Source organism: Eschrichtius robustus, chromosome 3, assembly GCF_028021215.1.
Source record: "Eschrichtius robustus isolate mEscRob2 chromosome 3, mEscRob2.pri, whole genome shotgun sequence".
NCBI lineage: Eukaryota > Metazoa > Chordata > Mammalia > Artiodactyla > Eschrichtiidae > Eschrichtius > Eschrichtius robustus.
This window is the reverse complement of record NC_090826.1, coordinates 106,269,068-106,291,404: the sequence shown is the minus strand read 5'-3', so window position 1 is coordinate 106,291,404 and position 22,337 is coordinate 106,269,068. Positions and strand designations below refer to the sequence as shown.

The 22,337-nt window shown below is 39.0% G+C and overlaps 1 protein-coding gene across 1 annotated transcript in view; it reads left to right on the top strand.

Annotated features, from left to right (window-relative positions):
- The window catches only part of NOTCH2 (notch receptor 2), a 178,562-nt gene that overhangs the window by 1,212 nt on the left and 155,013 nt on the right, over positions 1-22,337 (top strand). The gene's annotated exons all lie outside the window — the stretch shown is intronic.

The following is a 22,337-nucleotide window of genomic DNA, read 5'->3' as shown; positions in this document are numbered from 1 at the left end:
CGAAAGCTTCTTTATGGTTGGATATTTGCAACAGTCTTTCTGAACAGGGTTGGATCAAGGAAAGGAAATCGAATCATATCTTACCCATCCCACCCACACTCTTAGATTGCAGATTTCTTCAGACTGTTTAGTGGAAAGAGCTTGGGCTTTGGAGCTCTGCTCTTTAATCCTGGGTTCAAATCCAGCTCTGTTGTATGAACTCACCAATAAAATGGGAATGAAATTACCCAGCTAATAGGATTAATTAAGAGAATGTATATTAAACCCATGGCAGTCAAAAGGTATTCAGAAAGTCCTTTCAGGGCAGGGCTGTGTTTTATTTATTTTTTTGAACTCTCTGCTTCCAGTGGGATGGTGGCTTGTGCATGTTTGTTGAACTGAAGGGGGCCCCTTCTTTTCCTAGCCTAATCTGAAGGAAGATTTTTACCCTTATCAAGAAAACTGGTACATGATCTATGTCTCTTTGCAAAGAGAGAGTTATGAAGATGAGCTTCAGAAATTTTTGCTCTTTCTTCATTGTTAACAGACAGTCGACATGCCAATCACAGATGTTTAAAAGACATCAAGGTTATTGATCACAGTGCTGGGTTGTTCAACACCAACCAGATCTTTCTTGGAAAGTTCAAATTCCATACACCTCTGCGTCCCTCAGAATTTCAGAAGTGGGCTAGGATGCTGTGTGATGATGAACCAAAGCTCTTGTTTCAGAAGCGTTTAACAAAACACATATGATAGTATTTTTGCCTTTCCTTTTTCTTTGAGTGAAAACTCTAGTATAAGTGTAAATTTAGGATAGAGAGGAGTATAAACAATGGGCTAGTCTGGGGTTATAATCCTTGGTCTACCATTAGCTTGTTTTAGTAAATAATCTTCATGGTCTGTTGTCTCCTCATCTATGGAAGAGAACCAGAGATCACTTACTTTAGAGAGTTGGAGGGAATAATAAATATGTTTGCAAAGCGATTTGCTACATTAAGTGTTTAATGATGAGACTGATGTCAGAAATAGGATTACTCTGACACACAAAGTTTCTCTCATTCTAGGACCTATACTTCTGCACTGATGAGGTATTGCTCTTACTAGCTAGCTTTTAGGTGGACAAGTCGAGTGTTAGTGTTAGCTCAAAGGACAGGATTTAGGTATTTTGATTTTTAGACAGGTGTTCTTCAGATGCTAAACTACACAAAAATAGAAGGGATTAAAAAACCTGTTTATTGGTACAAATCTTGAATCTTTTCAGAGTCTAACAGTGAAAGCTTCTTGAATCTTCTCAATTTATTATCATTGTGTTTTGCCAAGGTACCAATTATACCACACCCTTCCAAACTTTTGAGTGTTCCCGTATTTAGCTAGTGGCCAATTGTTAATTTAAACATCACTGAGTTCCTAAGGCAAGGAGCTGTCAACCCATCTGTCTGATTGTCTAAACAGCTATCGAAGACCACCCCTTGCTCCTTGTTTTCTTTTGCTTTGCAATGGGAAGTGACTCCTGGTTTTGCTGCCTGCTAGATGATTTCTCAGTTGAATTCTTCTCTTGCTTTTAAAAAAATCACAAATTGTTTTTTCTTTCAGATGGAGATAAAACTTACCCTAAAACTGTTTTCCTTTTTCTTCTTGTTCTCTCTGTATTGTTATTATTTCTTTTTGGGGAGGAGGGATGAAGGAGAGTGATTTTTTATTTTTTAGTCTCTCTTTTCTTTTTCCTGATTTTTTGATTTTAAAAAATATTTACCACATCTTTTTGGCATCTCCCTGTGCCATTCCCACTCTACTGCCTCTTCTGTGGGCTTCTTATAGCATAGAGGAGTAACTTTCGGTTCACCTGAACTGTAGTTGCTGACTTCAGGACCCTTAGAAAATGTTTAAATTCGGTGGGATATGCTTGGACGCTTCAGACCAGCCTTACAATACATTTTAAAAATATCACACCCGCAGAAATTCTATTTTGCCCACAAAATTTGCATTGATCTAGTTCCCACTCTCCGATGCCATTCCTAGTGGTCTTCCTCCTTACCCTGTCGACTGCAGTAGAACAAAGCTCCACATCCTGGCTGCATCAAAATCAGCTGGGGTGCTTTTGGTACAGTAGATCTGAGACTCTGTATTTTTCAAGGTTTATAGGTGATTCTGATACAGTAACTTGGTTGGAGCTCAATGATATTTCATTATTCTGCCTTCAGGTGTATATCTGGGGTCTTTCCTTTTTAATTTTAATAATTTCCAGAATGGACTGAACCTCAATCAGCCATTCCAGTATTTAACCCTTCCGACTCCCAAAGATTTTTAAAATTGCCAGCATAAAAGCTATAGAGTATAATACTATTTCTTCTTGTTCATCTGGGCACAATGGGTCCACATTGTCTCTTTAGAAGGGCTTCATATATTTGCAGGATATTATTATAAACTGCCTCCTCCCTTTCTTCTCTCTTATCTCTTTTTCTTCAAGCTTCATTCATATGTATCATTTTTAGACAGTTTGTCTATTGGTCCTTAACGGTTTTAGAGTGAAAAATTCTAAGCCATGATTTGAATGAGAATATAATCAGAGATTTTACATTATCCTTATACTGTGTGTACAGTTCTTATTTAAGTGCTTCTTTTCTTGACATCTCTATCTGGATGCCGCAACTTGAACCTTTTATTTTACTCCCACCCTTTCCTTATTCTCCTTCTCTCTTCTTTCCTTTCTCTGCAAATGACTTGAAACCAAAGGGTTTTCTTTTCCTCTACTTTTCCTTCTTATCGGGCTACCATATGCATTATATTTTGGGCAGATCACTGGACTAGAAGCCAGAAGACCAGAATTCTCCTCCAGGTCAGTTATTAATTAGTCTTGTGCTGTTGCTGGAGGGGCACTGCTTTAGTCCTCCGTTTGCTCAGGCACTTTGTTCGTAATCACTGAGCCAATTATAGAGTTGAGACTAGAATTTCTCTCTTCTGGTCCTCAGCCTAGTGCCTCGTCCATTCTCCACACCACTTCCATCTCTTGTACAAATGAGCTCATGTACACAAAAATACTTAGAACTTCCTCAAGTGCTTATTGTTAATGTGTGCCTCTTGAGGAAAAGAATTGTGTCTTTTCAGTTGTGTTTATTCTAATGCCCCCCCTTGTACCTAGTATGGTGCCTTGGCATCTAATTGGCACTCAATAAATATTTGTTTAATTGAACAATTACTTTTAGTCATTTTCTTATTCTGGACTCCTGTGGTACTTCAAGTCAGTTTTTTAAAAGACAGTATTTGCAAGCGTTATTGTTTACCTTACATTTGGGGGAAAAACCAAATTTTTCCCTTCCCCAGATGTTTTATTTAAATTTGCCATTTTGAATTTCCCTCTTGGGGGGTGTGTGTGTGCGTGTGTGTGTGTGTGTGTGTGTGTGTGTAGTTTCTTCTCTTTCTCTTTCTTTCTTTTTTTTTTCTGATCACTTCTGCAATTCATAAAGGTCACTTTTACTTTGGAATTTAACCTCAAAGGTGCTGGCATCCATCCCCAGCCTCTCACTTGAGTTGCTTCTACTGCTTCCTGTATTACTATATTACTATGGCAGCAATTTCTATTATTTTGTCCAGAGTTGCCACACCTTACTGTAATTTGGACATTTTGGGGACTCTTGGAATATAGTGTTCTTAAAATTAGAATTAAAAAAAATTTTTTTATTTTATATTGGAGTATAGTTGATTAACAATGATGTGTTAATTACAGGTGTACAGCAAAGTGATTCAGTTATACCCATCCAAGTATCCTTTCTTTTTCAGATTCTTTTCCCATTTAGATTATTACAGAATATTGAGCTGAGTTCCCTGTGCTATACAGTAGGCCCCTGTGGGTTATCTATTTTAAATATAGTAGTGTGTACATGTCAATCCCAAACTTAGAATTAACTAAGTTTGTTTAGATGATTATTTTGAGTTTTTTTTCATCCTGAGCTGGATATTGCAAACTTGTACTAGACTGAGAGGATATTTACATTCAGTGTATTTGTTTTTTCCCACCAAGAGGGTTCCCTTGAAAACCACCACCACTGACAAAAAACTCTAACGGTGAGACATAATAAATACATTTTTGAGAGAATCATAGAGTGTGAGCTATCTCCAAAATGAGATTTGTTCCTTGAGGGCAGGGACCATGTCACACACATCCCTTCTCTGACCTGTGCCCAGCATGCAGAGTCAGCTGGGCAGCAGGTCCTGGTTAGAGCACCTGGGACTCCTGCTCTGTCCTCCCCAGCTTTGGGACATTCTGGAAGAGAGCAGTGGTGAGTCAGGGGTGTGTCCTTATACTCCTTTCTCCTTTGAAGAGAAAAGATCAGTTGAAGGCTGACCCCACCTACAGACTTTTATGCTATCTCTTTTTATTAATTAATGGGTAGCTGAAATTTTCCTCTTTATTGACTTATGTATTGGGAGGAACTTTAAAAATTTCACCTTGTCCTGTCTTTCCCGTGCTGATTCTGATCCTCTTACAACATCCTGGTTAAGATGTAGCCTACCTTTTTTCTCCTTGAACACCTTTTGTGACAGACAGCTCCCTGCCTTCGGAGGCAGATGAGTCTAGATTTGGACAGCTGTAATTCTTAGAAAGATCTTTTTATATTCAGTTGTAATCTGCCTCCTTATGACTTGCCCCCATTGGCATTCTTCTCAGGCATTTGTCTCAAAGAGTCCTGAGCCCTTTGTGGGTGACAGGGATCCAAAGGTACCCTTTACTGAACTGACACCCACCCCTCCGTAGAAGGAGTTAAACTCAGTGAGGAGCATGAAGATGATCCTGTCTGGGGTGATTGCTTGGGTTAATCACCTTAGCCCTATGTGTTTTATACTTCCCTGCCCAGAGGGGCACTTGTGGGAGGGAAGCATTTGTTGAGCAGTGTTTCCCTAACCTCTCTTATGATAGGAATACCTGGGGTCTTCTCCTGGAGATTCTGATTCAGTGAGTATGGAATAGTGTCTGGGAATTTGTATATTTAAGAAATAGCCAGGTAATTTTTTTTTTTTTGATGTTAGCTATGAGTTTTTCTTTCTTTTTTTTAAAATTAATTAATTAATTAATTAATTTATGTATGGCTGTGTTGGGTCTTCGTTTCTGTGCGAGGGCTTTCTCCAGTTGCGGCAAGCGGGGGCCACTCTTCATCGCGGTGCACGGGCCTCTCACTATCACGGCCTCTCTTGTTGCGGAGCACAGGCTCCAGACGCGCAGGCTCAGTAGTTGTGGCTCACGGGCCCAGTTGCTCCGCGGCATGTGGGATCTTCCCAGACCAGGACTCGAGCCGGTGTCCCCTGCATTAGCAGGCAGATTCTCAACCACTGCGCCACCAGGGAAGCCCCCAGGTAATTCTTATACTAGGGAAGTTTTGGAATCACTGCAGAGTGAATCTAGGGAAGCCAAGGGCTTTTCGTTTTGTTTTGGTTTGTTTGTTTATTCTTTGATAGTGCTAGAGGTGGGTTGCTTTGCGTCCTGTGGTCATTTTCTTCCCCTGCTTCTTACGGAATGCCTAGCTCACCAGGGAGAAGGAAGCTGCTCTGGTGTCCCCATAAGGCTAGTAAAGTTGTTTTGTTGTAAAAAAAAAAAAAAAGGTTTTTTGTGATCTATCCAAAGTCTTAGGACTGCCATGTGTGTGTCATGTATGACTTTGGTGGAAGCCTCCTTATCCCTCCATCAGAATGTTACCTGAGATACCAGAATACTTAAAAGTTCCACAGACTTTTTGGTGTCCATTAAGGAATTCTGTCCTCAGCCCTTGTGAATGATGCTGTCTTTGAGGATGTCTGTTTTGTTAACCTATGAACACATGTCTGGTGCAGGGATTTCCCTCAGATATGTTAGTGCAAAAAGATATAAAGGTCACTCATTTCAGGCAGTCCTGCTTTGGGGGGGTGTCTGGGCTGCTGCAGCAAATGGAATAAGGAAGGGAGAATAAGGAGGAATGGAGGATCTCTTGAGCAGAACTGAGCAGTCTGCAAGAAGGGGCCCAGGAGTGCTCCTCTGACAAAGACACTTGGTCTTGCTGTTCTTGATAGGAAGAAGGAAGTGGCTTCAGATCTGAAAGGATATGCTCATGGCCTCTGGATGGGACAAACAGCAGCGTTCGTTGGCAGTGGTAGGAAGTTGGCTGTAGGTCTGTTCTTTCTTTTCTCCTCTCCTTTTTGAAGGGAGGACGAGCTTTGTGGCAGAAAATACATTGTGACTTTAAAAAGAATAGTAAAGACAAGAAGGCGGGATGAAAAGCCATAGCTAGGAATGAGCAAAGCAAAGCAATTATTGTATTAATATACTTATATATGTAAATATATAAGTTTCTATATAATACTCTAGTAGGAGCCCTAACTATATGGGCTCTAAGATTTATTACCTGTGTAGCTCTCCTGTCTTAGTGGTGTGTTAGGGAGGACTGTGGTGTGTTGTCATCCTTAATTTGTGTGTTTTCCTTAGTATCATGTGGTAGGGAGTACAGGGTATTTTACTTTTCTAGCTGTGTGGGAATCACTGACCAAATGGAAGATAGAGTCCTGCCCCCAAGGAGCTGACATCATCAGGGAGACAAGACAGATGAGCACACAAAATTAGGGACATGAAGTACAGTTATTTAGTAACTTATCTACACTCTCTGAGAGCAGTTTCCTGTAGTCAGGGTGACTAAGAGCTGTAGGGTCTGAGGGAGGAAACTCTAGGACCACCAGGGCACGGCGACCCCCAGCTCACCCCTGCTAGGCTTGTCTGCTGTTCTCCTCTTTCTCTGTTGGAATTCAGAAGTATCAAAACTTGACTTGGGGAAAAGACAAAGCCCCCTTGTTTGGTGGGGGTGTAAATATAAATTTGGCACCTGCTGTGGTGTCTTAGTGGGTTTGTGGCAAGAGAGAAGGCTGTGTTCTCAGTCTTGGATGCTGACTGAGCCTGATCTAGGACAAGTTAAGGTGGAAGGAGCTCCTTTGGAAGATCGAGTTCTCAGTGGCAGTAGCTGAAGGAACTTCTCATCACAGTCAGGCAATGACTGAGGTGTAGTGTGGACACACCCCGAGTTGCTGCCTCAGGTGGCATTGATTAATCATGCTGACATCTCCCTCACCCTCTTGTGCTTGTCTTGGCAAAACCCTGTCCTACTAGGCCCTCAAAGTTTGGGGTTTACTGGATGATTGGACAAACTCTTGGGGGGTCATTTTACTGTCCCTTGCCACTCTTGAACTGCAGGCGGGTTACCATGGTCCAGTTCTGGTGCCCTTGCTCTCCTGGTCAGGCGGTGAGGGGCCTGTGTCTCTCTTCCCAGTGGACTGGAGGACCTTCCCCAGAGGCCTCTAGGGCAGTTTCTGGTCTTCAAGTCAGTTCCTTCTGCAGGATATTGGCAGTGACTCTGCTTCGTTGAATGCCTCAGCCAAACATCGTGCCAAGGTGGACTCATCATCTCACAAAGACAGGTTGCATCTATGGGTGTTGCAGAACCTGTTTCTGGGTTAAGGGTAGCGCTCCCACCCTCATATATTTATTCATAGGAAGAAAGCGTGTGTGTATGTTGTGAGGTAAGGAAAACATGATGATAATATTTTGATTGCAGTCAGATATTGTCTCCCTAATACTCTGTTGTCTTTTAACAAATAGTATCCCTTTAAAATACAGTTTTGCTTGCCGACTAAAGTGTTGTACAAGAAGCTGTGGTTACATTCTAAAGTATACTACCTTGTTCAGAGGCAGGTGCCTTTTTAAATTGTTCTTTGCTTCTTTTTCATCTCTTTTTACTCTCATCTCTCTTTTGTGAGGAGATTCTGGGAGGCTTTTAAGTCTCAAAGATTAAATAGCCTATTTTAACTAGTACCTAACAGGGAGAGGTTGCTATGTTGGCATACTTATCCAACATTCAAATAAGAAAAATTGAGAACTATTTATACACTAATATGTTCTGTTGAGTTTATGAATAGTAAGAAAACTGGATAGTGCTAATTTGTTAACTTCTCTAAATGGTTAATGTGGTATGCTGCAAAGAAACTTTTGTTTAATTCTCTGCTTTCACATGCTTTTGTTTGTCTCTAAAGTGTGGAGACTCATTGAAGTTTGAGGACATGTATGTTTTGATTATTACTTTTTACTGTGTTTTCTTTGCAGAGAATGTGCCCTTATTTATTTGCTATATCTTTTTAAATTGGAAACATGAAGGATATTTACTTTATTATAACATCTAAAGCACTTTATAATCTTTATGAGGATTATTAGAGAAAAAAACATATTTGTAAATCATGCAAGTTTTGGATGTTAATATATAAAGTAAGTAACAATATGTCATGGCTCCTGTGACATAAACTTTCTAAGAGATTTAAGGAAAATGGTTGTAACTGAAAACAAACATTGTTACATTTTAACGTAGGGTTGCATAGCAACAGAATTATTCCTTATGTTTACATGTAATTAACTCATATTTATACTTTGTTGATTTTCTCTGGCACCTTTATAAGATTTTTTTTTGGGGGGGGTTGTTTTTAAAGTAATTACATTTAAAGGTAGTTAAGGACCTTTGAAAAGTCTAGAAAAGTGTAAGAAAAATCCACAGTCTTAACCACTGTTAATATTTTGGTGTACATCATTTGGTCTTTTTATCTACTCTTAGTTTTAAAAATTGTATATTTATAATGTATATACAATTTTCTGTTCTGCCTTTCTTTGGTGATTTCTCCTTTGCTTTGGTTGCATATTTGACTCCATCTTTTTTTTTTTTTTTTCTATATAAATGACACTGATCTTCTTTATACAAAAATTTCCTTCTTTAGGATTTTTCCATTAAGCTAGATTTCGAGAAGAGAAATTACTATCTCAAAGAGAGTGATTGTTTTTTTTTTTAAGTTTAATTTTTATTTATTTAATTATTTATGGCTGTGTTGGGTCTTCGTTTCTGTGTGAGGGCTTTCTCTATTTGTGGCAAGCGGGGGCCACTCTTCATCGCGGTGCGCGGGCCTCTCACTATCACGGCCTCTCTTGTTGCGGAGCACAGGCTCCAGACGCGCAGGCTCAGTAGTTGTGGCTCACGGGCCTAGTTGCTCCGCGGCATGTGGGATCTTCCCGCACCAGGGCTCGAACCCGTGTCCCCTGCATTGGCAGGCAGATTCTCAACCACTGCGCCACCAGGGAAGCCCTGAACATTCTTATATGTAAATCTTGATAGGAATATTTATTTTCTTAACATAAATTCCAAGAAGTCAAATTATTGTATTAAAGAGCATGGATCTTTGTGTGGCTTTTGATACACACTGCCAAATTTCCTTCCATACAGTTTGACCAAGTTATACTTCTATCAGAAGAATATGAGACTCTCAGTGTTTCCAGCCATTGTCAACACTAGTTTTTATTTTTACAACTCTTTACCAATTGGATAAGTGGTAAATGCTACCTCATCTTAATTGGTCTGTCTGCTTGTAATGATGTTGAATGTTTTTCATATGGTCAGTGGCCATTTGTATTGCCTTTTCTTTTTATTTATTTATTTTGGTATATTGTGTCTTTTATTCATCAAGGTATTTAGTTTTTGGTTACTGATTTAAAATATTTCTTTAAATATTAAAGGTATTATCTCTTTGTCTATCTTAAATGTGTCAAAACATGTATGGACACGTTAAACTACATAATATCAAATTGCTACCAATATTGATATCAAAAATTTATTTGATAGTTTTTAAAAAAATCCTTTGATTTCTAATGTGCTTGGTCAATTTTCTATGTATTTGTTAACTGGTATTTTCTGTAATTACTTTAAAATTCTAATCTGACTGTATCATAAATCAACAAGCTGTCAGTTGTATGTGCCCAGAAAATGCACATTTACTTTAATACCTTATAAAAAGATACTGGAAAAAAAAACAGTGTATTCTGGAGCCTGATATGTGATTTTGGGTGGGTAGAGGGTAATCTGCTTCTGTGTTGTTTTCTGAGATATCCAAGATCTTGGAAGTGTGTAACATCCCATTAGGCAGGGCTAATATGCACTATTAAATCTGACGTTTTGGCCTAATTGATAATTGTGCAATGGTCTAGCCAGTCAGTTTGGTCGGCCAACAGGATGACTAAGATTCCTTCCCCTCTCCCTTCACCAAATTGATTAGTTGTGGGACAGAACTGACTGAATCAACCTGTTGTTTTGGCACCCCACGAACACCACCTGTTTCTTAGATTTCTCCCTCCAGCCTCCCACTGCCCTAGTGCAGTGCTGTGTGCACAGTGGGTAGGAGATCAGTGTTGTTGCTGAAGAATGTTGCAATAAAGAAGAGTAGATTGCTTTTTTTTTTTCAAGCTTGTATGTTCTTAAGGCATCCTGCTGCTTTTGGCATAAGAGTTCCAGCTGAACTGCTCTATGTGGCAGCCCTGTAGGTCTTAAGTGTTTGATTCAGAGTAATTTCAGGCAATATTAATGCTTTCTTAAGTATCATTGGAATTTACTGGGCTGTTTGTTTGCCAGCTATTACCATATTTAGCATGAGGAGACCTGGGGAACAAGGACATTTCTGACCAACCAAAGAAGGAAACCTCTCTGAAAGATTGCAACTTCTTTTTTTTTTTTTAAGGTGTGGTTAAGAGAAAGCCAGTTAGAGTGAGATTCCAGTTTGTGTCCCCTGGTCTTTGCCCCAGCCACAAAATTAACTTACGGATGGGAAAGAGGCTTGATAGTGAAGCTCTTTCTCACCCTGAAGTCTAATACTGTTTCTGGGAGGAAATTAGAGAATTCTTACGCCTGGACTGTGCACTGAGAGGCTTAATCAGCAGGTGAAGTTGCTGATTAAAAACATAGGTTAATGGATGTTTATTCTCATCTTTCCTCTTGAAGGCTTATTACTTTTCTGCTTTGTCATGATCTGAATTTATTTTGGCCCAATCCTTTTCTCCATCCTACTTTTGGGATTATCAGCCTTCCCTCTATGGCTTAAAATTTCTCTGCCTCAGTTTTTCCATTTTAAAGATGAAGATAGTATTTGAAAGGACCACTCGATACAATTAACATAAAACGTAAAACAACCCTAACATTTACATAGCAATGCAGAGTTTACAGAACACTCTTACACAACTGCCTCCTTTAATCTTTACAAAATCTTGGTTGAAACTGAGCCTCTGAGGGGTTAGTTGGCTTGTATACCATTGTTTAGCCCTAGATAATAAGTGACAGAGCTGGGACTTAAACTTGTGGTTTGACTTTTAAAACCTCAGCTCTTTTAAAAAAATTGCTTAATTCTTACTATGTGTCAGTCCTTCTCCTAGGGGCTTTACATATATTTCCTCATTTAATTCGCGTGGCTATCCTTTGGGGTAGACAGTAATTAGCTATATTACAGGTAAGGAAATAGGAGCTTAGATTCACAGCTTTGGGTGTTGGGGCCAATCGTGTGGTTAGTGAGGGATGGAGCCAGGATTCAGACCTCTGGCTCTAGGGCCTCTGCAGTCAGCCGTGGCACTTTCTGTACATTCACACGATTACGCCTCACAACAACCCTTTGAGATGGGGAGTAGGGGAAACTGAGACCTGTAACATGCTCAGGATAATGCAGTTAGTAAGTGGCAGGTTTGGAATTGATTGATTGATTGGCTGATTGTTTTGGTCTATTTGTCTCCATAACCCTTACGCATTCTAGTACACTGAAAATGCATGTTTTTCCTCATAGGTTCTCTGAATGTAGGAGCCAGCTGTTAGGAATCATTTGTATTTTCTGAATAAATGGGTTGATTTTAGTTGACTAATGGCCCTGGGCTTCTCTCAGTTGATTTCTATCATCAGGACAAGCAGACTGAATTTGGGTTGAGAAGAGCGGAGTTCCCATTAAGGAGGTCTTTAAGCCAGAATGGGCCACAGCTATGAGCTCCTCAGAAGCCTGCTCTCAAGAGCAATGGCCCAACTCCTAAGGGCTCTGCTTGGGGACATGTCTGTTTGTGTTTTGAGAGACTTCTCTTTGAGAAGGAGTTGTCAGCTTAGAGGGAGAAAGGGTGGGGATACCCAGGGCTCTTAACTGACTAGCCCTGTGTCCCTGTTTCTTAAGCACTCTATGCCTAAATTTCATTATTTATAAAATGAAGGTAATAGTAGCATGTAAGTGCTAGGGTTGTTATGAGGATTAAATAAGTTAATCAGTGTTATATTTGTAGTATGGTTCCTGGCACGTAGTAAGAGTGCAGTGAATAGTAGTTATTGTTGTTGGTGTTATTTTATGTTGCAGTTTAGACTGGCTTTTTGTTGCTTTCACTTTAATCAAAAGTGGATGAGTGATTCAGATCCTTGGTGAGAAATAGGAGCTTCATGTTTGCAGCATGTAGATTATTCACTGGTTTCCCATGAACCTGTAAATATTTAAGGGTATTATATTTGAGTCTGTTCCCTTAATGGGGTGTATCTTCAATTTGGAGAATTTGTCTACTATACAAATTGTATTGATAGGTACTAAATCATTTCCCCCTTATTTATTCACCAGACATTTGTGGTTGGATTATGTTTAGTACAGAAACTATGATTTTTCTGAGGTGTAGCTTTGAGGACAATATCAGGTCCAACACTCTTGTTCCCCCCTTTCCTATGATACGATAAACATCATCATGTGCCATCTGGTGTCACCATGCATTTGATGTTTTAATTAGCCTTATAGCACTTAATGGAATCTCTTTGGAATAATAGAAATACCTCATGATCTGTTATTACTTTAGGGGTTCCTGGAGATTTTGGGATCCCGGGCTGGGAACCACCCATCTAGTCCATCCTTGTTTTACAGATGAGGAAAGCAAAGCCCAAGTGACTGGCCAGAGGGCCCAGAGCTAGGTCAAGGTTGGGGCCAGAATCCAAGCTCTCGTTTTCTAGTCAAGTGATCTCCCCTCTATACTCCTTAGTCGAATGATATATCAGTATGTTGACCCTCTGATTTTTGAAATCTGAAAAGGGAACAGTGAAGGAGTGGGAAGGGTGGGGGAGGGGAGAAGTGTGGCTGTATTGTAAATGTCAGTGACAGCAGAGAAAATATTTGCCTGTGAGACCCTGCCTGTCCCTTTGGACTTCTTTGTAGTGGTTAAGACAACCCAGCAGGACTGGAGTCGTTAGTGATTCAGAATTGGATTAGCCAGGACTGGTGGAGTAACTTTCTCAGAAAAGGGTTTCGTATTTTAACATTTCTTTCCCATGACAGTTTGCTTATTCTCAAGTGTTGGCAGCCTTTAACAAATGGTTGTCAGGTTTTTTGTTTTGTTTTGTTTTAAGACAAAACTCCGAATTTTATTTTGCCAATTTAGTAAACTGTATTCTACCTACCACTCCCTTCTGCTCCCTCTGTAATTATTTCTAAGACTTCGTTTTTCAGTTGTAGGAGTACTATGAAAAGTTTTCTTTTATGGTCTGAGATATTTATAATTATGTGTAAGCACACTGAAAATGTAAGTGGTGCATATGTTAACTCCGATACCCTTAAAACACTTAAAATATTTTCCAGTAATTTAAATCATCCTGCAAAGGCAGCTGCAGCCACTTACAGTAAAAGAGAGGAGGTATATACTAAGGGTAGCAGCATTTGAATGTAATTAATGTAGATAAATGTGAATGTCACTTTGGAGGAACTGTATTTGCATGAAAGCTGACCGGGGCATGCTTCTTTATTAATAGAGTGAACGAAACAGACAAAAAAACTATCCTCCTGGAGCTTATAAGAAGTAACAATAGCTTCCATATACTGAGGGTTTATTACGTGACAGATGCCTGGGGAAAAAGTGCTTTACGTGTTTGCTTTAGTCCTCACAGTAGGTGTTATAATTCCTACTTACTGAAAGATTAAGGCATGGTCATCCAGGTCAGCCAGTTAGTGATAAAGACCAGGAGCTGGTATAGACCAGGAGCTGGAACGCCCCTTGCCTGACTCCAGAGCTCACACATTTACCCACTGTTAAGTGATGCCTTTGTCATTTGGTGGAGTCCTGTAGCCCTACAGATAGTGTAACTTTGGATTTAGTAATATTTTCTATATTAAATTGACTTAAGTTTTACTCTTCTTAACATCTTACTTCTGAATGAACATTTGAATAATGTGGAAATTATTTAAATGTCAAAATTCCAGGGGCTTCCCTGGTGGCTCAGTGGTTAAGAATCCGCCTGCCAATGCAGGGGACACGGGTTCGAGCCCTGGTCCGGGAAGATCCCACATGCCGCGGAGCAACTAAGCCCGTGCGCCACAACTACTGAAGCCTGCACTCTAGAGCCCGTGCTCCGCAACGAGAAGCCACCGCAATGAGAAGCCCGTGCACCACAAGAAACAGTAGCCCCCGCTCTCAGCAACTATAGAAAACCCGTGTGCAGCAGCAAAGACCCAATGCAGCCAAAAATGAAATAAATGAATAAATAAATAAATAAATTTTTTAAAAAATTCCATTTTGATGAGTTGCAGTTCTTTCTAAATCACTTTGAAAATGGGAAGGATAGATTTATATTTGTTGTAATCCAAGGAAAGTTGTTTAGCATTTCTCTCTCTATTACTTCTTGATCTTAAAAGAAATTCTTCAGTAGATTAAGACTAGGAATGAATGTGTAGCTTTTTTAAAAGAATAAAAAACATTTTGATAGTCTGAAAATGGCAATCCAGAGTCCTATTTGTGCCAGCCTTTTAAACTGCAGATAGCTTTTCTTGACTGTGTGCTTGTATTCTTATTGTATCTTTCTGAAAGGGATATAAAAGACCATGTAAAATGATTGGAATGCCTCAGCATATGAAAGTGGACATAGCCAATACTAAAACTGCCCAGGACTAACCTATCTAGGCCTGGGAACTTTGAAATTAACTGTGTGTAGCATTTCTACACATAGTGTTACAGAAAAAGCATGGGGATAACCTTGGCTTTTCTTCTTTTCTGTGAACATTTTCCTTATTATCTCCTTTGTCACTGAAAATTGATGGTCATCAATACTAATAGATGAGAGAAGTATGTTTGACATCAACAGAATCCCAGATAATCCCCTCTGTTTTAAAATACAGTCTAAACATGCATGATCAGACATGTGGGTCCTTTCAGACATACTGGACTTTCTCCTTCAGGTTTAGTTGTGTTCAGCTGCCAGTTGAATGGTGAAGGAGAGAATGCCCAGGGATATGAAGCATAATGAGAGATAAATGACAGTAAGGGCTGATTATTTATGACTTTTAGATACCCTTCCAAATACATTTTGATGTTTACTTTAGCGTAGCTGGTGAGTTTTGGAACCAGCTAGGCCTGGCTCCGATTCTTGGCTAAGGGTATTGGGCAAGCCACTTAGCTTCTCTAAGTCTCAATTCCCTGATTTATATAATTGGAATAATAGTAATACCTAACTTGCAGGATTGTTTGTAAATATTGGAAACTGCATGGTTCTGGGCACAGAACAGGCGCTCAAGTGCAGGGGGCCCCGAAGTTTAAACTTCATTAGTCTCATGGCAATTCCTCCTTTGGAAGATGTAGTCTGGGAATACTTGTCTCTGGACTTCTTGTTTTAATATCTTTTAATGATTCCCTTTAGACTCTGCTCCATTGCCAAGGCAGGATTATGGATCACCTAAAGAACAGACTAAAGCACTATCATTTTAGTAATTTAAAGTTTGCAGGATTGTGTGTAAGTTAAAAGCCTTTCTAACACTTTTGTCTGCTCTGTTTGCAGCAACTTGCACCTATGACCTCAGAAGCAATTGGTTCATAGAAAAAAATTATGTAGTACTTCAAATCAAAGCTGGAGAACTCTTTCAATAAGGAGGATCTACTTGGTTGGCTTATTTGTTTCCATCTTTCACCCCTGAGTCTTCATGGAAATCAGGTTTGAAATGTTAGAAGCAGTTGGCTTTCAGCATTGGGAAGGCTTATCTAATCAGGCATGTGAAGTGGCCTATGTCAGATTTCTGTGCCAGAGAAGGCTAGGGGAGGTTGAGGAGATTATCGCTCTTGCTTGTAATTCCTGAGCATTTTTGAGACACTAGGAGAGCAGTGGGGAAATATTTTAAAAAATGGTTGAAGTTGGTTACACCAGCCTAACACACATAATACCTACCATCCCCATTTAGGCTGGTCTCATAATATAGATGTTTGTGATCTAATTTGAGTCATGTAATAGTTTATCATTTGGGGGCTAGATGGTGAAGTTTTTCTGTTTCACAGAATTTTGGATTGGAAATTTTACATACAATAATATTTTACATTAAATAGTGCTTCCTGGTTTATAATCACTTTTATAAACATGATCTTATTTGAGCCACAAATGACATCTGCTAAGGAAGGAGGGCTGGTGATATTTCAGTTTTACAGGTGAGAACAGTAAGTCTCAAATAGCTTAAGGGAATTCCTCTAGATCGCATGGTGAGTATATGGCAAAGCCATGATTAGAATCCAGGTCTAATTTCTAGGGCAGTTCTTGTTTCATTGTATCACATTGCTTGCTCCATGATGTCCCTAAATCTGAGTTCTGTTCCCCATGATTTGAAAGGATTCTCTTTCCTTTTGTTTGATTAGTTGTGTCAGTTAGAGCATGACAGTAATGAAGCAGAGGTTGAGGAGTCTTTCTCTAGATGGGTAGGTTAGCTTTTCTTAAAGCTGTTCTGTGCCTGCAGTAACTAATTGTCCCTGCTGCTGTTGATCCAAAGTGAAATAGGCTGGAGAGTGTGGCTGACTCACCTTAACCCATCACAACTTCCACATGTTCTGCCAATGGGTCCATAATGTTGTGTTCATTTACAAGCATTTTATGTGTTCTGGTGTCTGTTTCTTAGTATTTTTCCCCAGCTGTTTTTACTGTCTCAAGCCTTAGTTCTTCCTGAGTGGCCTGAAGTGACTTTGCTGTTCCTTAAAGTTTCTCTTAAGTCTCTCAAGAGCATGCAGCATGGGCTACCCCTTAATGTAATTTTATTTCATAGCTCTTGGCATTTCTCTCCTTAATCATCATAACTTTACAGTTAAACAGAATATAAATTGTTTATACAGATAGGCATGTCAGTTTTGCACTGTCACTTATGTAAGTGCACTCTAGCATTTCTTCTTTCCTTTTGATCAAAATGAGGAAATAGAAAATGTTTTGTTATGGTAGTTTTACGCATACACCCACAAGGAACTGCATAGCTAGCTTCTGTGGGAACTGTAACTGATACATTTTAGGGAAGAAAATGCATGATAGCTAAAATTTTAACTCTGCCAAATGGTCATGGGGAAAGAAAGAAAAATGATGAAATTCACGTATTGCACTTCAGTTTAGCTTACTAATTCTGAGGCTAAAAACATATGAGCCTGTGGCTTGTTACATCTATTTGTATATGAAATTATGCTGGCCTTTCCACAAGAGTGCATTTCAAAAGTTGTGCTTCTCATTCAACGGAGCCATCTCAACAAGTGTTCTTTCAGGTGTACAGTGTAGGAAAGCTTACTGCAAAGAGTGGCCAATTAGTTGAAGGTTTGACACCTCAGTATCAACAGACTGCCAAATGGATCATTTTGTCTCCTCTGGCAGTCCAGTTGGACATTTGGCCATGCCCTGTGGTCAGCTGAGAGCTTCCTCGATAAAGGTCACTGTCATCTAGCTGCATCGGGGGTGGGGCTGCACCTCTCTCAGTAGGAAGAATTTGGCGATTCTATGTCATGAGAGCTGGGAATCCCTGTGTTCCATCGACCTGAGGGGAGCTTTGATAGCAGGATTTTTATTGTTCCTGAGGCACATAGATTATCTAAAATGCATATCATTTGTTGATAGAAAATTGGGAATTGATTATATTTTTTTATTCATGCCAGGTTGAAATTAATAGACTTGTTATAGTCACCGTAGTAGAGAAGTATTTATGGTATTTAAACTTCAAATTTGATAATTTGGATTTTTGAATTAAACAAACATCCCTACTTTAAGAGTGTGCGTGTGTGCGTGCATGTGTGTGTGTGTTTGTGTGTTGGGAGGAGGACGGATAAACCTTGAAACTGTTTTAAAAAAATGTTTTATGATAGTGCCTATTCTCAGTTGGCACCAGAGAGTAACTATCCAGAGTGTTGTTCACGTCTAGTGAAAAGATTTAGGGAAGTTGTAACTGGTTTAATAACCATCTGTGGAGTGACATAGATCGACACACCCAATTACACAAGACCTGAGTCTGAGAACTGTTGATGTGCAATCATCCCATCAGCATCTGCTCATCATTATCAACAACAATAATGGCTCAGCTATTTCTTTGGGGCCACATGAAAAGACAGTGCACCCATAGCTAAGGGCAAGTCAGACCTAACAAAAACATAGCCCTCCCTGACCCCTTGCTCTCAAACTACCGTTTTGTGAGGTTTTGAAATAGTTCACTTTATTTCTTGTTTGTCATTAGTTTTCCTTTTTAGATACCGTGTCTTTCCAGCTCAAATTTTTGCCGGAACCAGGAAGGGCAATGTACTGTGGGTCATTTTTCTAACCCATTTCTTTGTCATAACTGTTCATGTCCATGGCTTCATGCTGCTTTAAGGGTATGAAAGTATTCAGTATCTTTTCTAGCTTACACCTTTGTTACACCTGCTGTCAAACCACTTATGAGCACTTTCTAAAATAAATCATTTTGGTCACTGTGAGTTGGAGGGAAGGAATCAGTTCACAGGAATAAATTGACATGTTGAGAAGATAATATCTAATAGATGGCAAAGCACTTTCATGTGCATTATATCTTTTATAAGATCATGTGTTCATTTGTGGAGACTGAGGCAGACACCCTGTGAGACCAAATCCAAAGTCATGCTGTAGGTACCAGGGATAGTTGGAGAACCGAAGCCAGGTCTTCTGTCTGTTCCTTGGTGTATAACTGGATCATCATTTTATTGACAAAAATTTGGGATCTTTCTGTTTTTAAAAGGTACCCTTTTGCCTTTGAAAGCTATGTTAGCAGTTCTTTCCAGAGTGGAAAGACAGCAGTTGTATTTTTCTGCTTTTTGATAAAAAATCATTGTTTTTTCTCTAAATTTTTTTGTTTCTAACTAGAATCTTGTAGCACTGCAGGGCTTCTGACTAAGGTGCCTTTTGGAAAAGTAAGGTTTTACAGAAATATTTTTATTTTTATTTATTTATTTATTTATTTTCTTATCAGTCATCAATTTTATACACATCAGTGTATACATGTCAATCCCAATCTCCCAATTCATCACACGACCACCCCCAGCCCCCGCCGCTTTCCCCCCTTGGTGTCCATACGTTTGCTCTCTACTTCTGTGTCTCAATTTCTGCCCTGCAAACCGGTTCATCTGTACCATTTTCTAGGTTCCACATATATGTGTTAATATACGATATTTGTTTTTCTCTTTCTGACTTGCTTCACTCTGTATGACAGTCTCTAGATGCATCCACGTCTCTACAAATGACCCAATTTCGTTCCTTTTTATGGCTGAGTAATATTCCATCGTATATATGTACCACATCTTCTTTATCCATTCATCTGTCGATGGGCATTTAGGTTGCTTCCATGACCTGGCTATTGTAAATAGTGTTGCAGTGAACACTGGGGTGCATGTGTCTTTTTGAATTATGGTTTTGTCTGGGTATATGCCCAGTAGTGGGATTGCTGGGTCATATGGAAATTCTATTTTTAGTTCTTTAAGGAACCTCCATACTGTTCTCCATAGTGGCTGTATCAATTTACATTCCCACCAACAGTGCAAGAGGGTTCCCTTTTCTCCACACCCTCTCCAGCATTTGTTGTTTGTAGATTTTCTGATGATACCCATTCTAACCGGTGTGAGGTGATACCTCACTGTAGTTTTGATTTGCATTTCTCTAATAATGAGTGATGTTGAGCAGCTTTTCATGTGCTTCTTGGCCGTCTGTATGTCTTCTATGAAGAAATGTCTATTTAGGTCTTCTGCCCATTTTTGGATTGGGTTGTTTGTTTTTTTAATATTGAGTTGCATGAGCTGCTTGTAAATTTTGGAGATTAATCCTTTGTCAGTTGCTTCATTTGCAAATATTTTCTTCCATTCTGAGGGTTGTCTTTTCGTCTTATTTATGGTTTCCTTTGCTGTGCAAAAGCTTTTAAGTTTCATTAGGTCCCATTTGTTCATTTTTGTTTTTATTTCCATTACTCTAGGAGGTGGATCAAAAAAGATCCTGCTGTGATTTATGTCATAGAGTGTTCTTCCTATGTTTTCCTCTAAGACTTTTATAGTGTCCAGTCTTACATTTAGGTCTTTAATCCATTTTGAGTTTATTTTTGTGTATAGTGTTAGGGAGTGTTCTAATTTCATTCTTTTACATGTAGCTGTCCAGTTTTCCCAGCACCACTTATTGAAAAGACTGTCTTTTCTCCATTATATATCCTTGCCTCCTTTGTCATAGATTAGTTGACCATATGTGTGTGGGTTTATCTCTGGGCTTTCTATCCTGTTCCATTGATCTGTGTTTCTGTTTCTGTGCTAGTACCATATTGTCTTGATTACTGTAGCTTTGTAGTATGGTCTGAAGTCAGGGAGTCTGATTCCTCCAGCTCTGTTTTTTTCCCTCAAGACTGCTTTGGCTATTTGGGGTCTTTTGTATCTCCATACAAATTTTAAGATTTTTTGTTCTAGTTCTGTAATAAATGGCATTGGTAGTTTGATAGGGATTGCATTGAATCTGTAGATTGCTTTGGGTAGTATAGACATTTTCACAATGTTGATTCTTCCAGTCCAAGAACATGGTATATCTCTCCATCAGTTGGTATCATCTTTAATTTCTTTCATCAGTGTCTTATAGTTTTCTGCATACAGGTCTTTTGTCTCCCTAGGTAGGTTTATTCCCAGGTTTTTTATTCTTTTTGTTGCAATGGTAAATGGGAGTGTTTCCTTAATTTCTCTTTCAGAGTTTTCATCATTAGTGTATAGGAATGCAAGAGATTTCTGTGCATTAACTTTGTATGCCACAACTTAACCAAATTCATTGATGAGCTCTAGTAGTTTTCTGATGGCATCTTTAGGATTCTCTATGTATAGTATCATGTCATCTGCAAACAGTGACAGTTTTACTTCTTCTTTACCAATTTGTATTCCTTTTATTTCTTTTTCTTCTCTGATTGCTGTGGCTAGACTTCCAAAACTATGTTGAATAATAGTGGTGAGAGTGGACATCCTTGTCTTGTTCCTGATCTTAGAGGAAATACTTTCAGTTTTTCACCATTGAGAATGGTGTTTGCTGTGGGTTTGTCATATATGGCCTTTATTATGTTGAAGTAGGTTCCCTCTATGCCCACTTTCTGGAGAGTTTTTATCATAAATGTTGAATTTTGTCAAGAGCTTTTTCTGCATCTATTGAGATGATATGGTTTTTCTTCTTCAATTTGTTAATATGGTGTATCACATTGATTGATTTGTGTATATTGAAGAATCCTTGCCTCTCTGGGATAAATCCCACTTGATCATGGTGTATGATCCGTTTAATGTGTTGTTGGATTCTGTTTGCTAGTATTTTGTTGAGGATTTTTGCATATATATTCATCAGTGATGTTGGTCTGTAATTTTCTTTTTTTGTGATATCTTTGTCTGGTTTTGGTATCAGGGTGATGGTGGCCTCATAGAATGAGTTTGGGAGTTTTCCTTTCTCTGCAATTTTTTGGAAGAGTTTGAGAAGGGTGGGTGTTAGCTCTTCTCTAAATGTTTGATAGAATTCTCCTGTGAAGCCATCTGGTCCTGGACTTTTGTTTGTTGGAAGATTTTTAATCACAGTTTCAATTTCATTACTTGTGATTGGTCTGTTTCTTCCTGGTTCAGTCTTGGAAGGTTATACCTTTCTAAGAATTTGTCCATTTCTTCCAGGTTGTGCATTTTATTGGCATAGAGTTGCTTGTAGTAGTCTCTTAGGATGCTTTGTATTTCTGTGGTGTCTGTTGTAACTTCTCCTTTTTCATTTCTAATTTTATTGATTTGAGTCCTCTCCCTCTTCTTATTGATGAGTCTGGCTAATGGTTTATCAACTTTGTTTATTTTCTCAAAGAACCAGCTTTTAGTTTTATTGATCTTTGCTGTTGTTTTCTTTGTTTCTATTTTTATTTATTTCTGCTCTGATCTTTATGATTTCTTTCCTTCTGCTAACTTTGGGTTTTGTTTGTTCTTCTTTCTCTAGTTCCTTTAGGTGTAACAGTAGATTGTTTATTTGGGATTTTTCTTGTTTCTTGAGGTAGGCTTGTATAGCTATAAACTTCCCTCTTAGAACTGCTTTTGCTGCATCCCATAGGTTTTGGATCGTCGTGTTTTCAGTTTCATTTGTCTCTAGTTTTTTTCTGATTTCCTCTTTGATTTCTTTAGTGATCTCTTGGTTATTTAGTAACGTATTGTTTAGCCTCCATGTGTTTGTGTTTTTTACGTTTTTTTCCCTGTAATTGATTTCTAATCTCATAGTGTTGTGGTCAGAAAAGATGCT